Source organism: Otolemur garnettii, unplaced genomic scaffold (genome assembly GCF_000181295.1).
Source record: "Otolemur garnettii isolate 467f Iridium unplaced genomic scaffold, OtoGar3 scaffold00009, whole genome shotgun sequence".
In the NCBI taxonomy this organism is placed as follows: Eukaryota; Metazoa; Chordata; class Mammalia; order Primates; family Galagidae; genus Otolemur; species Otolemur garnettii.
The window spans coordinates 38,348,339-38,361,878 of record NW_003852404.1 but is presented as its reverse complement, the minus strand read 5'-3'; the positions used below and the strand labels follow the sequence as shown (position 1 = coordinate 38,361,878).

At 40.8% G+C, this 13,540-nt stretch overlaps 1 protein-coding gene and 1 pseudogene across 1 annotated transcript in view; both read right to left on the bottom strand.

Moving 5' to 3' along the window:
- Window positions 1–13,540, bottom strand: part of CMSS1 (cms1 ribosomal small subunit homolog (yeast)) — a 348,622-nt gene that overhangs the window by 43,760 nt on the left and 291,322 nt on the right. The gene's annotated exons all lie outside the window — the stretch shown is intronic.
- LOC111723222 overlaps window positions 12,678–13,540 on the bottom strand; it is a 3,360-nt pseudogene continuing 2,497 nt past the window's right edge.

The window sequence follows — 13,540 nt, the reverse complement described above, 5'->3', positions numbered from 1 at the left end:
CACCCTGCTGGCCTCCCAGAGTGCCAGGACTACAGGTGTGAGCCACTGTGTCTGACCATTTATTTTTAAAAATGCATATAGGAAAGGGTCCTCAAGAATCAGCCAGGCCACATCATGGACAAGCACCAGAGCCGCAGGTGCCTGGCTCCTCGTGTGATTGCCCACGCAGGTCTGTAGCAGTGGCAGAACTAAAGCAGAACTAAATCTTACAGGTTATCCTCTAAAAGTTTGCTCCAGGGTAGCAATGCTATATTCATTTTATTCATTCATTCATTCATTTACAGAAAGAGCCTCACTCTGTACCCTGGGTAGAGTGCCAAAACATCTTTAATGCCAAAAACATGTGCCACAGGACCTGCCTTAAGTTACAAAAATGCAGTGGAGGTCATGCAGATATCTGGGGACAGCTTTGCAGCCAAAATAGCTACCTGCTATTATTTTCTTTTCTTTTTTTCTTTTTAGCTTAAAGAAAAGAATTAAGTCAGCTTAAGTGAAATGACCTCAACTTCAGCCTTGAATTTTAGTGAAAACTCCCTTCATCCTTTCTAGTTTGTTTTAAATGTTGGAACATTTACCTTACCAGGGGCAGTTTTCAAGCTATGAGTAATTTCAATTCAACCTTTTTTGTCCAGCTTTGGCAGAATTAAATGAATAAAGCTAAGGATGCTAGCAATGGCATTTTGGGTCTTAATATATCTGTTATATTTACCAGATGAGGATACTTGGAAGCACTGCTATGTAAATTATCCATTCTTGAAATAGAAATCAATAATCATGATTAACTTCATCCTTTGTGCAAGATACCATTCTAAATGCTCTACATAACAATTCATTTAATTCCCACATCAATCTTACAAGATGTTGTTATAACCTATTTTACAGAGGTAGAAACTGAGTCACCTATCCAAGATTTGGATATAGGCAGTCTTGATTTGAAGTCTTCCCTGAACAACTATATAACACTGCTCCTCAAACTTAGAGAGTAAATCAAGTAGCTCTCTGGTGGTACTAATCTCTAAGCAGGGCATTAGAATCCCTGGGGCTTTATGGGTACAGCTTAGTTTAACATAATGATGTATGATGATTAACTTTCATCTAACTCGGCAGAAGCTGCTGCATGTGGCAGGCAGCCACCTTCCTGCAAAAAACCCCAAACCCAATACAGTAGGACCTCTGTAAGTTGACCACCCAAGGGACTGTAACAAACTGGTCAATATACAGAGGTGGTCAACATAAGGAACTAGGCCTACTGAACTGACATGTGAATGTGCATGTCCAAACTGTGAAAATCAGGTCAAGGTGAGGTGGCGGTCAATGTAGGGAGAGGGTAAACCATGGAGGTTCTACTGTAGTTCAAGTATCTTTCAGGAACTCTCCGCCATGTTTCCCATCCTATATTTTAGCCAGGGAGAATAATTTGTCCTGGTTTGCCTAGACTAGTCCTGGTTCATGCTCACTGTCCTCATATCCCCTGGGTTAGCATCAGTCTTACTGCAGGGATTCTTTAATACACAGTAATATATTAAAATGGATTACCACTCCCAGTGAAGAAATGAAGATAAGGCCATCTTCAGAATTACTTTTCCTTTAACCCCTCTTTGCAGAATGCTTTTTATCAGCTCTCTGCTGTACTTATTTTGGGAAGTGCCAGTATAGAGGAGTGAAGGTCGAGGCCCTAGAAGCCTTAAATTATAGCTTAAACTTTTGTTATTTGGGGTATATCACTTCATGCCACGGTTTTCTCAGTGTGGATTGATGAAGTCACATGGCTGTGATTTATGTTTTATAGTTTGGGCCAATTTATATTAAGAATGCCACATACCTGAATGTGTCAAAATTTCCAGAGTGAAGTGGAATGCTGAAGTACAGAGGGATAGGGTAACATTAAAAAAAACACAAGTGAACACGGCTCATTATGTATGTGTGTTACATAATTGCCCCTGAACAGAAATTTCATAAAAACAAAAGCCTGTAAGCCCTCAGCTAGACCTGCTATCCACTCACCCTTGTTATAAAGTGTAATCCCAAGGAAAAGAAGTATTACAATGGAAGAACACTATTTCCGTTAAGACTGCCCTTTGGCTTTCACGGACCCCAACTACCTATTTAGATTACTTCATGTATTCCTTTAATGCACCTTTTATATTAATGAATCATTAGAGGCAGGCAAAGATGTTCACCTGTCCTGCTTCAGAAAAAAGAATTTCTTTATCCAGCTTCTTTTTTCATACCTTAGGACAAGGTACTTCATTGCTTTATCCCTAAAATTTCTTATTGGTAAAGCAGGCTTAAGGATATTAGCCTATCAGCTAATTACCAACTATATGGAAAGCATACACCAAAGATTTTGTTTGTAATGATCTTCAAGGAGCACACTCTGAGGTCTTACAGGACAGGGTGGGAGAAAGCTGAGATGTAAGTCTAACGAAGTGAATGAACAGAGAGACTAAAATAAGACTTGACTTATCAATATTATACCACAAGTAGATGGGGTCACCATTTTTAAACCCCCTTTTTACCCTTTTCCCTAATATAAAAATAATATATACTGGCCAGGCATGGTGGTTCACATCTGTAATCCTAGCACTCTGGGTGAGTAGACTGCCTGAACTCAGGAGTTTGAGACCAGCCTGAGCAAGAATGAGACCCTGTCTCAACCAAAAATAGAAAAACTAGCCAGGCATTGTGGCGAGTGCCTATAGTCCCAGCTATTTGGGAGGCTGAGGCAAGAGGATTGCTCAAACCCAGGAGTTTGAGGTTGCTGTGAGCTGTGATGCCACAGCACTCTACCTAGGGTGACAGAGTGAGACTCTGCCTCAAAAAAAATATATATATACATATATACATACATACACACACACTCTAATTGTGGAGATTTCAAGAAATGTAGAAAAGCAAAAAAAGAAAATTGGTCTTAATATAAAAGACATCCATATTATAATTTTGATATGTTTATTTCCACATTTTGTCCTGTCTCTGTGTGTATATGAGCATATGTATATATTTACATATACATAACTTTACATATTTGGAATTATATATCATATACCAATACTTTATCCTTTAATACTGTGTAAGCATTTCCCCATATCATTAGTCTTAAAAACATTTTTAATAACTATATAATAAATCATTGTTTGTCAATACTGTATTTACTTATTCTTCTTTTATGACTTAGATTATTTCCAAAATTTGTCTTTGTAAATATAGTATATACATAATAGACATCTTTCTATGTAACATTTGATGCATTTCTGTTTAGAACAGATTTCCAGAAGAGAAATTGCATTGTAAAAAGGCATGCATGTTTTTAAAGGGTCTTTTTTTTTTTTTTTTTTTACGGAGCCTCAAGCTATCCCCCTGGGTAGAGTGCCATGGCATCACGCTCACAGCAACCTCCAACTCCTGGGCTCAAGCGAGTCTCCTGCCTCAGCCTCCCAAGTGGCTGGGACTACAGGTGCCCGCCACAATGCCTGGCCCTTTTTTGGTTGCAGCCATCATTGTTGTTTGGCGGGCCCGGGCTGGGGATTCGAACCCGCCACCTTAGGTGTACGTGGCTGGCGCCTTAGCCGCTTGAGCCACAGGCGCCGAGCCTTTTTAAAGGGTCTTAACAACTTCTACACTGTTTTCCAGAAGGTTTGGGGTCAATTTATAAGTCATCTGTATAAAAATGCTTGTTTATCATGCCCCCGAGAACACTAGGTATTATCTTTTTAACATTGTTCATAGGTAAAAATAACATTTTAATTTGCATTTATTGGATCATAAGTGACTAAATATATTACTCGGCTAGCCATGTATATTTCTTATATGAACAGAATGAGATGACCATATAATGAGTCTTAACAGTTAAAAACAGAATGTTCTTAACCTTTGTTAATTTTTCAAGGAGAGTTTTAATGTTTCCCTTATTAATTTGTATGGCTCTTTTAATGTTAAGGCTAAAAAAGTCGCTTTTATCTTTTAATTTTTAAAGTTACTTTTATTTATTTGTTTACTTTTTTTTTTTGAGACAGAGTCTCACCATGTTGCCCTCGGTAAAGTACCATGGCATCACAGCTGACAGCAACCTCAACTCTTGGTCTTAAGCGATTCTCTTGCCTCAGCCTCCCAAGTAGCCGGGACTGTAAGTGCCTGCCACAATGCCTGCTACTTTTTGGTTGCAGTTGTCATTGTTGTTTAGCAGGCCTGGGCCGGGTTCGAACCTGTCAGCCTGGGTGAATGTGGCTGGCGCCCTACCCACTGAGCTATGGGCACTGCCTATAGTTACTTTTTATTTACACATGTTTTTAATTGTCATGAGATCATATGTATCATATTTTCATTGCAATTATGTTTAGAAATGTTCTCTTCATCCAAAAGTAGATACTTGCATCGGTTTTTTAGGGCTTCATAATTTTTAAAAATTTAAGAAATCCATACAGAGTTGATTTTGTTGTATAGTATAAATGTGAAGCTGAAGCTATAACTATATTATTTTTCCAAATATTTAATCAACTGTCCCAATATTTTACCAAACGCTTCCTCCCTTCCTGTCTTGTAATGTACTTTCATTTATACATATGCTAGGGGAGCATATAGTTCCATTGATCTGCCTATGAATTTTCTGAAGCTTTCTTTTTTATTTTCCTAAAATAACTGGGTATCATAGTGGGGTACATGGAGTAGCAAGGAAAGGAGAGCAAGATTCAGGCCAAAATCTCCAAGAGAACTGAGAAAGGGCTGAGGACAAATGGGGGTCAGTAGTGATACAGGGAGGCAGATCAGGCTAAGTTAGGGGCAAAGCTGTTTCCCTCCATAATGCCCTGGTTTACATCATACCTCTCCCACTCAATAGCTGTTTGGTTTGGGGCAAGTTGGTTCATCTTTCTGTGCCTTGGTTTCCTCAATATATAATATGAGGTTGTTGAAAGAATTAAATGAATTAGGGTAAAACAGAATAGTGTATGGCCCATGAGAAATATCATTATTGTTTAAGTTATTTTCTACTTCCATCATGTCACTACAATTATTCTTGCTAAGGACACCAATGACCCCCCCCAACTGTCAAATCGGTATAGCACAGGGATTAAAATGATAGGCTCTCTAGAATCAGGTTGCCTAGATTGTAACCCTACCTCTGCCAGTTATAGGTTGTATGACCCTGGAGACACCATTTGCCTTTTTTCTTTTTGTACCTTAGTTCCCTTATCTATAAAATGGGGGATATTAATAGTATCTACCTCATAGGGTTGTTACATGAAGTTCTGACATAATGAATGCAATTTACTTGGTATGCAGCCTGGGCATACAAGTAATTCTAACAAGATGGTCATCATAGTCATCACTTCACTTGATTGCCCTGGGGCATTTGGCATTTTGACACACTCTCCTCCTTTGTTTTCTGGAACACTAGGGTTTGGTGTTCAACCCATTACTTGATGTGCTTCTTCTCTCACCCCCACATTAAAATGCGGGCCTCTTCTGTGATGTTCTTCACCACCACCCTATTCTTGGGTGACCATATACTTGCTTGGTATTCCTTCCTCTAAGCCAGGAGGTAATGATTTTCTTAAATATTAAAGAATTAGACAGTATGTACTTTATGCTTGCTGGCTATATGATCTCTATCACTACATCGTGTAAAATATGTAAATAATTACTACAATGTAAATGAGTGGGCGTGACCACACTACAGAAAGACTTTGTACACAAAACCAGACCAGCCAGCGCACGGGCCACAGTTTGCCAGCTCCTCGGCAAGGCAGTGGTTACATCTCAGGTACTCCTTAATTAGAACCCTCATCATGCTGTGTCTGACTTCTCTGGTGGTCTGTGGGCTACCTGAAGGCAGGATGTCCTTACATTTGTGTACATCCCACAGGTAGCACAGAATCTAGCAGACAGATTCAATCTGCCGAAACATCTGCCGAAACACTGAAGGAGATGACCACGTGATATGAGTCTTAACAGTTAAAAAGTCTGTTGTGCTGTAGAGAGGAAAGACACCCCTAAGTAGCTACCAAAACGAACTTACAGAGAAGACCTCATGGCTTGTACAGTGCAGGGAAACATCTAGGAGAACTAATCTTTTTTCCCCAAATGTAAGAGGGAAATTCAGATTCAGGAAATTTACAATTTCAAGGACCAAGTAATATTGCAGACATCAAAATAGAGCTATCCAGCGTGATCTATAAAACAGGACACACTTTATGGGAGCTGAGGAACAGCTGTTTCCCCATTTCTGTTTTAAGAGGGGAAATGGGCTATAGGGCTCAGGGGTATATGTTAAGCATATGGAGAAAATTTATTTGCTTAAAGAAGTGTGACGTGGAGCTGGCAAAAGGCTTGGTTTGTAAGAGATAATGTCCTGGTGGGTGAAATTAAGAGGATCAGAAGGATAGCTACAGACTCATTTCAACACTGTGATTAACAAAAAAGGAAACAGTAATAAACACTGAAGGGAAAAAAAGAAAAGGAAAGTTGAAGCAGAAAAGAACTGAATATGCTCTAGGGAAGACACGAGCCATAAGAACCAAGTATCACTTGTAGGAATAATGAGTTTAGTAAAACAAATTTCAGATAAAGATGACACCAGTTGAGGGAAATTTATGGAAACTGAAATCAGAGTCGAAAGAGACACTGTGAGCATTGAGTTTTTCTACAGGGTTGAGGATCTTCACAGAGCTAAGAATACCTGAAAAATATATTAAAGGCTCTGGGAGAAAAGTTTAGACTTCTGAAATATATTTAGAAATAGGCAATAAATAAAGCCTTTTTAAATTTTTTCTTTTAATTTTCAAGTCCGAACTTAAACAGCAGTAATATCTTTAGTATTAAACATTTGCGGGCCTTCTCATGAGATTACTCATTTTGTGGGACTCAACGTATTATCTCAGGTGGCAATTACTGGAGTGCACTCTTTAGAATTTCATAAAATCATAGAGTCATTATTGCTGTGAAAAAAGGACCTGAACTTTTCTTTAAAAGAATAATTAGTGTTGGTTTCCTTTAACCTTCTGCATCTCTTTCCCTCCTAGGAATTATGGAAGGATTCAGCCTGTGGCCACATGGACATGAACTTGTTCAATCCTTCAAATATTTAATGAGTACCTGCTATGTACTAGGTACTGTGCTGAAGCAAAATGAATGGGATGTGTCCATTGGGCTGAGACAGTGACAATGTAGTGGGAAAGGCACTAAGCCATTAAAATGTAGTGTGACACTAGTGATGGAGAACAGATGGGCGGCGGTCAGGGGCTTGGGCAGGAGAGAAAGGGCTGTAAAGGGAAGCAGCAGGGAGTTCTGTAAGGTGATGGGAGTGTCTGTGCACTGACTGGTGGTGCTCGCACAGATTTATATGTGTCTGAAAATTCACAGGCCTTTTTGTAATGTCAAAAGAAGAAAGGTCAATTTTACTGTTTGATAATTTAAAAATTAAAATAAAAACTACAGTGCAGCAGATGCCCATCAACCAGAGAGCACAGGGACAATGGCGTCTAAATACACTAGAAGCCTGCTGGGCAATGAAAGAAATGAACTCCTGATAAACGCAACTGTGTGGATGAGACATTCCAAGTGAAGGAAGCAGACACAAGGAGGTCCGTCCTCTGTGATTTCATTTACAGGAACTTCTAGGGTAGGCAACATTAACATACAGTGACGGAAATCAGGTCAGTTGTTGCTTCTGTGGGGGGAGTGAGGGCGTCAGGATTGACTGAGAGGGGATCTTAGGGAATTTTCAAGCCTGATGGAAATATTGTAAGGTTTTTTATTTATTTTTTTATTTTTTATTGAGACAGAGTCTCACTTTGTCACCCTCAGTAGAGTAAAATGGCGTCATACCTCACAGCAACCTCAAACCCTTGGGTTTAAGTGATTCTCTTGCTTCAGCCTCCTGAGTAGCAGGGACCAGAGGCACTTACCATAACGCCCAGCTATTTTTAGAGACAGGGTCTCACTCTTGCTCAGGCTGGTCTTGAACCTGTGAGCTCAAGCAATCCACCCGCCTTAGCCTCCCAGAGTGCTAGGATTACAGGTATAAGCCCCCATGCCTTGCCAGTGTTCTAGATTTTGTGCAAAAAATGACTAAACAGTGCCCTTAAGATCTGAACATCTTAAGAAATAATTCTACCTAAATTATAAAAATGTACATTTATCTGTCAGCTTGTCTTTGACAGCATAGAATTTTTCCCATCCAAGTACTAACCAGGCCGAATCCTGCTTAGCTTCTGAGATCAGATGAGATGGGGCACATTCAGGGTGGTATGGTTGTAGACCATGAATTTCCATGTTAAAAATTGTACAAAACATTGACAACCTCGGTTCAATGTTATCATTTTATTTTTTAAGATCAATTGGAATTTCTTTTGGTTTCTTAGTGAAATAAATATAAATATCCAATAATAAATCTTATGACAAAAATAATGACAATGCAATGTGCAGAGTATATAGTGGCAGGGGACAGGAAGGGCAGACCTGTGCACTCCATCAGGCTGAGGATCTGCTGCTGCGTCTGACAGAAGGTGTCCAGAGAGAGGTGAGTCTCATATGGACGCTGAAGAGCAGAAGTTCAATGCATGGACCAGGAAAAGAAGAACATTCCAGAATAACATGATGTGAGAGGTGACAAGGGCTGGATGGTGCCAAGATCTTTTATCTGAATAGTTTAATCCTCATTATTATTCTCCATTTTTCAGAACCAGGGCTTGGCAAGGCACAGAGCCTGGCCCACTTTCCCTCATGTAGGTGGGGCGAGAATTCCCACACGGAGTCTGGCCTAGATGGCAGTGCTGATGGGACCTAAGGACTTTGACTTGACTAGAATCTACGTTGAGAAGACAACTAGACTCTGAGAAGATGGGATCATTTGGGAGGTAGTTACCAGCTTCTTTTTTTTTTTTTTCCTTCCTTCATCTGAGAGCAGAACTATTTTCAATAAGATCATTAGGTGACAGTGGCTAAGCAGTGATCACCAGGGGCCATCTCCACGCCCACCCCACAACCCCTCCACAAACACTTCCCCCCACCAAGAGGTTCCAATTTTGGTACTGGGTCAGCAATGAGATGACGGTCTTCTAAGTTTCTACATGGGAGATGGGATATTGGGGTCTCCATATCAAAATGGGAGTGTGTATGGAATGGAGGGGCCTTTATTAGTGAATTTTATGCAGACATCACTGGCAGCTCTCCCAGAGGATACTGAGGCATGGAGGCAAACAGGATTTAGTGGCCAGCTATTTTTCAGGTCTTGGTGATGAACTAGGTTTTGTGGCCCCCGGATCAGCTAAGGTACAGAACTCGATCAGGTATGGAAGTTTTGGAGCCATTCTCAAGGAGGACTTTGCATCCATGGTGCTTAAGGATTATGGTTTTCAGCTGGCTGCAGGAAGGTTCTCAGAAGAGCCCAGGCCCTTATCTCAGAACAGAAGCTTCTTAGGAAAGTCCCTTCAACTGGACAGAGATGAAAGAGGATTAGCCAAGGGCCTGGCAATGGAGAATTTCCTTAATTGATAATGGCTTTAAGATAATCACAACAAAGCTGCACAGAGCTCTGTAATGTTCTGAGTATGTTCACATTCCCCAGCTAAAAATGACTTTGAGCCCCACAAATACACTGGAGGCCAGTGATCCACAGATTTGGAAGGGACTCGCATGGTGGCTGCCTGCCTGCCTTCTTTCCGTAGTTGCCTCCCTCTTTCTCTGCTCAAATTTCTTTCTTTTTTATTTTTTTCCACTATCTAGCCACTAGTTAACTATAGGTGATCTTATTCTCTGTAGAAAGTGTTTAAGGCAGCTTACAAGATTACAAAAAAAAAAGTATAAATTAAGAGTAGGAGTGAATATTGAAGAAAAAGTACTGGATGTGAAATCAATCCAAGAGTTATGATAAAGGTATTATAATGACTTGTATATTTGCCATTGATGGAGCACAATTTGGTTCTAAGTTTATAGGAGCCAATGGGATTGTTATTCATAGTACCTATAGGCTAAAGCAATAGCTGCAATAGCAAAATAGTCAGTTACTCATGAGAAGTACAACTATTTTAGGTTCCTAATAATCCTAATTCAAGTTACAATGCATAGTAACTTCCTTTGATTATGTAACAGCTCTGAACTAGGCCTTCAAAGGTGATTTTGATTTTCTTTTTCTTTTTTTGAGACAGAGCCTCAAGCTGTCCCCCTGGGTAGAGTACTGTGGCATTACAGCTCACAGCAACCTCCAACTCCTGGGCTCAAGCGAGTCTCTTGCCTCCGCCTCCCAAGTAGCTGGGCCCCCGGGCGCCCGCCACAACGCCCGGCTATTTTTTGGTTGCAGCCGTCATTGTTGTTTGGCGGGTCCGGGCTGGGGATTTGAACCCGCCACCTTAGGTGTACGTGGCTGGCGCCCCAGCCGGTTGAGCTATAGGCGCCGAGCTGGTGATTTTGATTTTCACACTGTCATTCCAGTGTATAAGAGAATTCACCATGTTGTGTTTTCAAAAATTCAAAAAGAATATCATCTCTCTGAACTAATAAAGAAAATTTTATTTATAGAAATCAAAATGTCTGAGACCCCAGAGAACTCAGCAGTCATGGAAACAGTTGCAATACTTAGGAAGGTGGGCAACGTGATTATTTCCATGCTTCCTACAGGAGAGGAGATAAAAGCCTACCCACCATCGCACAGGAATAAATAGACCTTCACAGAGATGTTTTTTCTTATTTTGTAAATTATTTTAACCCTGTGATTAGGACTTGGTGGCAAATGTGAACATGGCCCTTTACAACACAAGTTCCTTATGATGACTATTTTTAACATAGAAAAACATTGTTCCTGTGTGCCATATTCTACATTGTACCTCTTGCTGTATTCGAGCCCTAGGGCCAGAGTTTATTTATATTGGCTAGTTTATACTTTGCTCGCTCAACTCCCCAGTTTCCCTTATTTTTATGCCAAAGAATGGACACAGAGTTTTTTCGTTTATAATTTACATATGTAGAAAATATATCCAACTCAGGATGCCCCTTTCACCTACTGGAAGAGTCTGGGGCCACCTGACTAATCGACATGACAAACCTGGAAATTGAAAAAGCAACCTAGCTGAAAGGGAGAGACAAGTGAAAACTTCTAAGCCAGCACACTGCTAAGATGCTATGTCATGTGAAATTAATTATCTGAGGTCAGCGGTTAGAGTCAGGTTACAGCCTAAACATAAGTCTGCCTGCTCATTACTTGGTCCATTACAACATTTATTTCATTGAGAGATGCTCAGCTATGACTTCCTAGGGTGGGCCTGGGGCAGATGGAAGGAGCAGACAGCCAGAGAAACAGCAAACCCTTTCTTCTGCAGACAGAGGTGTCTCTCAGGCCCCTAACTGCAATGATTATTTCCCACTTCTCTAAGCGAGGGATCAGAGGTGTCATGCTCCTTCCTTTCTAGTAAAATGTGGCACCTGAGATCACAGAGCTCTTCAGCAAAAGGGAAAAGATAACTGAGGAAATTGAGTGGTGCTCTTTCATGGAATACTGAAGTGAGAGAACAGAGCCACCCTCCTATGGGAAGAGGACTAAGCCAGGGCAGAAAGTGTGTGGCTAGAAGGGTGTATGTATATATTCCTTTGACTTCCGACAACCTCTCCCCAGTAAAGAGATCTGCAGTGGTGCTAAGAAGGAAGGGCAATTGCTGGATGGAGATGTGGAAATAATTCAAGTACTGTGGACAGGGGCATCTCTTAAACTCAGGGGTAAATTAGCACAACAGCCCTTCCTCAAAGGTGCCAAGCAGTGCCTAATGGACTGTGCAGGGGAGGCTGGTGGAGGCAAGGAACAGCATCCATGGGCAGATTGCAAGCTATTACCTGACAATGGGAACACACATGAGCTCATCTATTTCTGAATTTTCAGTACTGGAAAGAACAGCAGCAGTAGCTGCTCTATATTATAGAGTGACTGCTCTGGGCCAGGGCCTCGTCCACTGCCTCACTAAGGAGTGCTGTTCCCTGTCTTTCCACATGGGTCCAGGTGACTCTTTGCCATTTGGGGATGCATTTCCCCTTCTAGGAAGTCCTACTGGTGCCTGCATGACAATGCTGGGTAGTGGGGACTTGGAGGCTGAGGAGAGACCCGCCCAGTGACTGGTTTGCTGCAGGCTCCGGATCACAGAGGCAGCCACGAAGGCCAGCATCCCCAGCTGCGATCTGAGGTCACTAGAAAGACCCGACCTCTTCGGTCTCTTGCTTTTTCTCATCATTCTCATTTCTGCCCCCAGTCTATTCACTGTGAAAGAAAGGAAGGGAAAGACTGATGCCTGTGGCTGAAGTGGAGTTTAATGGCCAGAAACTAGACTTGTCACATATAATCAAATCATCATTGCACTAGTGACAGAGTTAAGACAGTTGTAAAAACAGCTGCTATTCCAACTTCCAATTTTCAAGTTATTATTGGGGCTGAAATCTCTCGCACCTCAGAGTTTTTATTTTGGAAAATCTCCAAAGCATACTTTTAGCCACATTTGAGTAACTGAAACATGAAAAAAATAGTAATGTTTTCAGCCACATTAAACTCTAACCAGATGCTCTCTTTCTTGACGATTAGCAAAGTTTATTTAACAAAAATTTAATATGAAAATGTACATGACCTGATTTTGATGATATAGTAAAGCAGGGCCTTTGGAGAGGGCACGTGGACTTCTCTGCTGAACAGCCATTACTTATTCTCATTCCAAGGCTTCTTACATGATGACACTATTTCCTCAGATTACCTTCATGAGATGCCACGTGTCTCCTCTTCTAAATGGCATCACGTCCATCTCTATCCACCATTCCAATATTATTTTGTTATCCAATATTATTTTGGATAATCCAAATATTGTTATCCAATAATATCCAATATTATTTTGTTGCCATCTCTACACATTCATCTATCACAAGATTCATAAAGGAATCTAATCCCCACAGTATTCCTTGGGCATGTCTGTTGCCATTTAATTTCAATGATAACTTCTTATCTATACAATTTTTCCAACTCAGGAAGGTAAGCTTAGCTTATGGTATCTACTCTGCTGGGTCAGAGATCACTAGGACTAACCAGATGCTTTTTAAAAACTTGTATGTACACAGAACCTTTCATTCTAGCAGAGACTCATTTTATTCACCTCTGAGCTGTATCCACCACAGATCGAAAATATAAAGCTTTAAGAGCCCTGGAAACCCCTGACATACACCGTCTCCAGAGAGGTCAAGAGGATCCCACTTCCTCTCTACCCAGACCACTGGAAGTCAAAGTGAAATCAATTTATTAAACATTTATTAAATACCTTCTATATATCAGGAACAAAGCTGAAGAACAGAGGGAAGTTGGCATGCATTTAACCAACCTGCAAAGTAGAACAACACCAGGTCCAGGATGCCTGTGTACAGTATTAGGGCCAAGCAGGACCTACCTGAATGGTTTACCTGAAAGACGGTGCTTTTGGCAATTTTTTTTCTGTTAACCACCAGGCAAAGAAAGAAATGCTTTGGGCATTTAGAGGAAAAGCCCTATGAAGAAAAGTTAAAGGCTCGGCGCCTATAGCTCAAC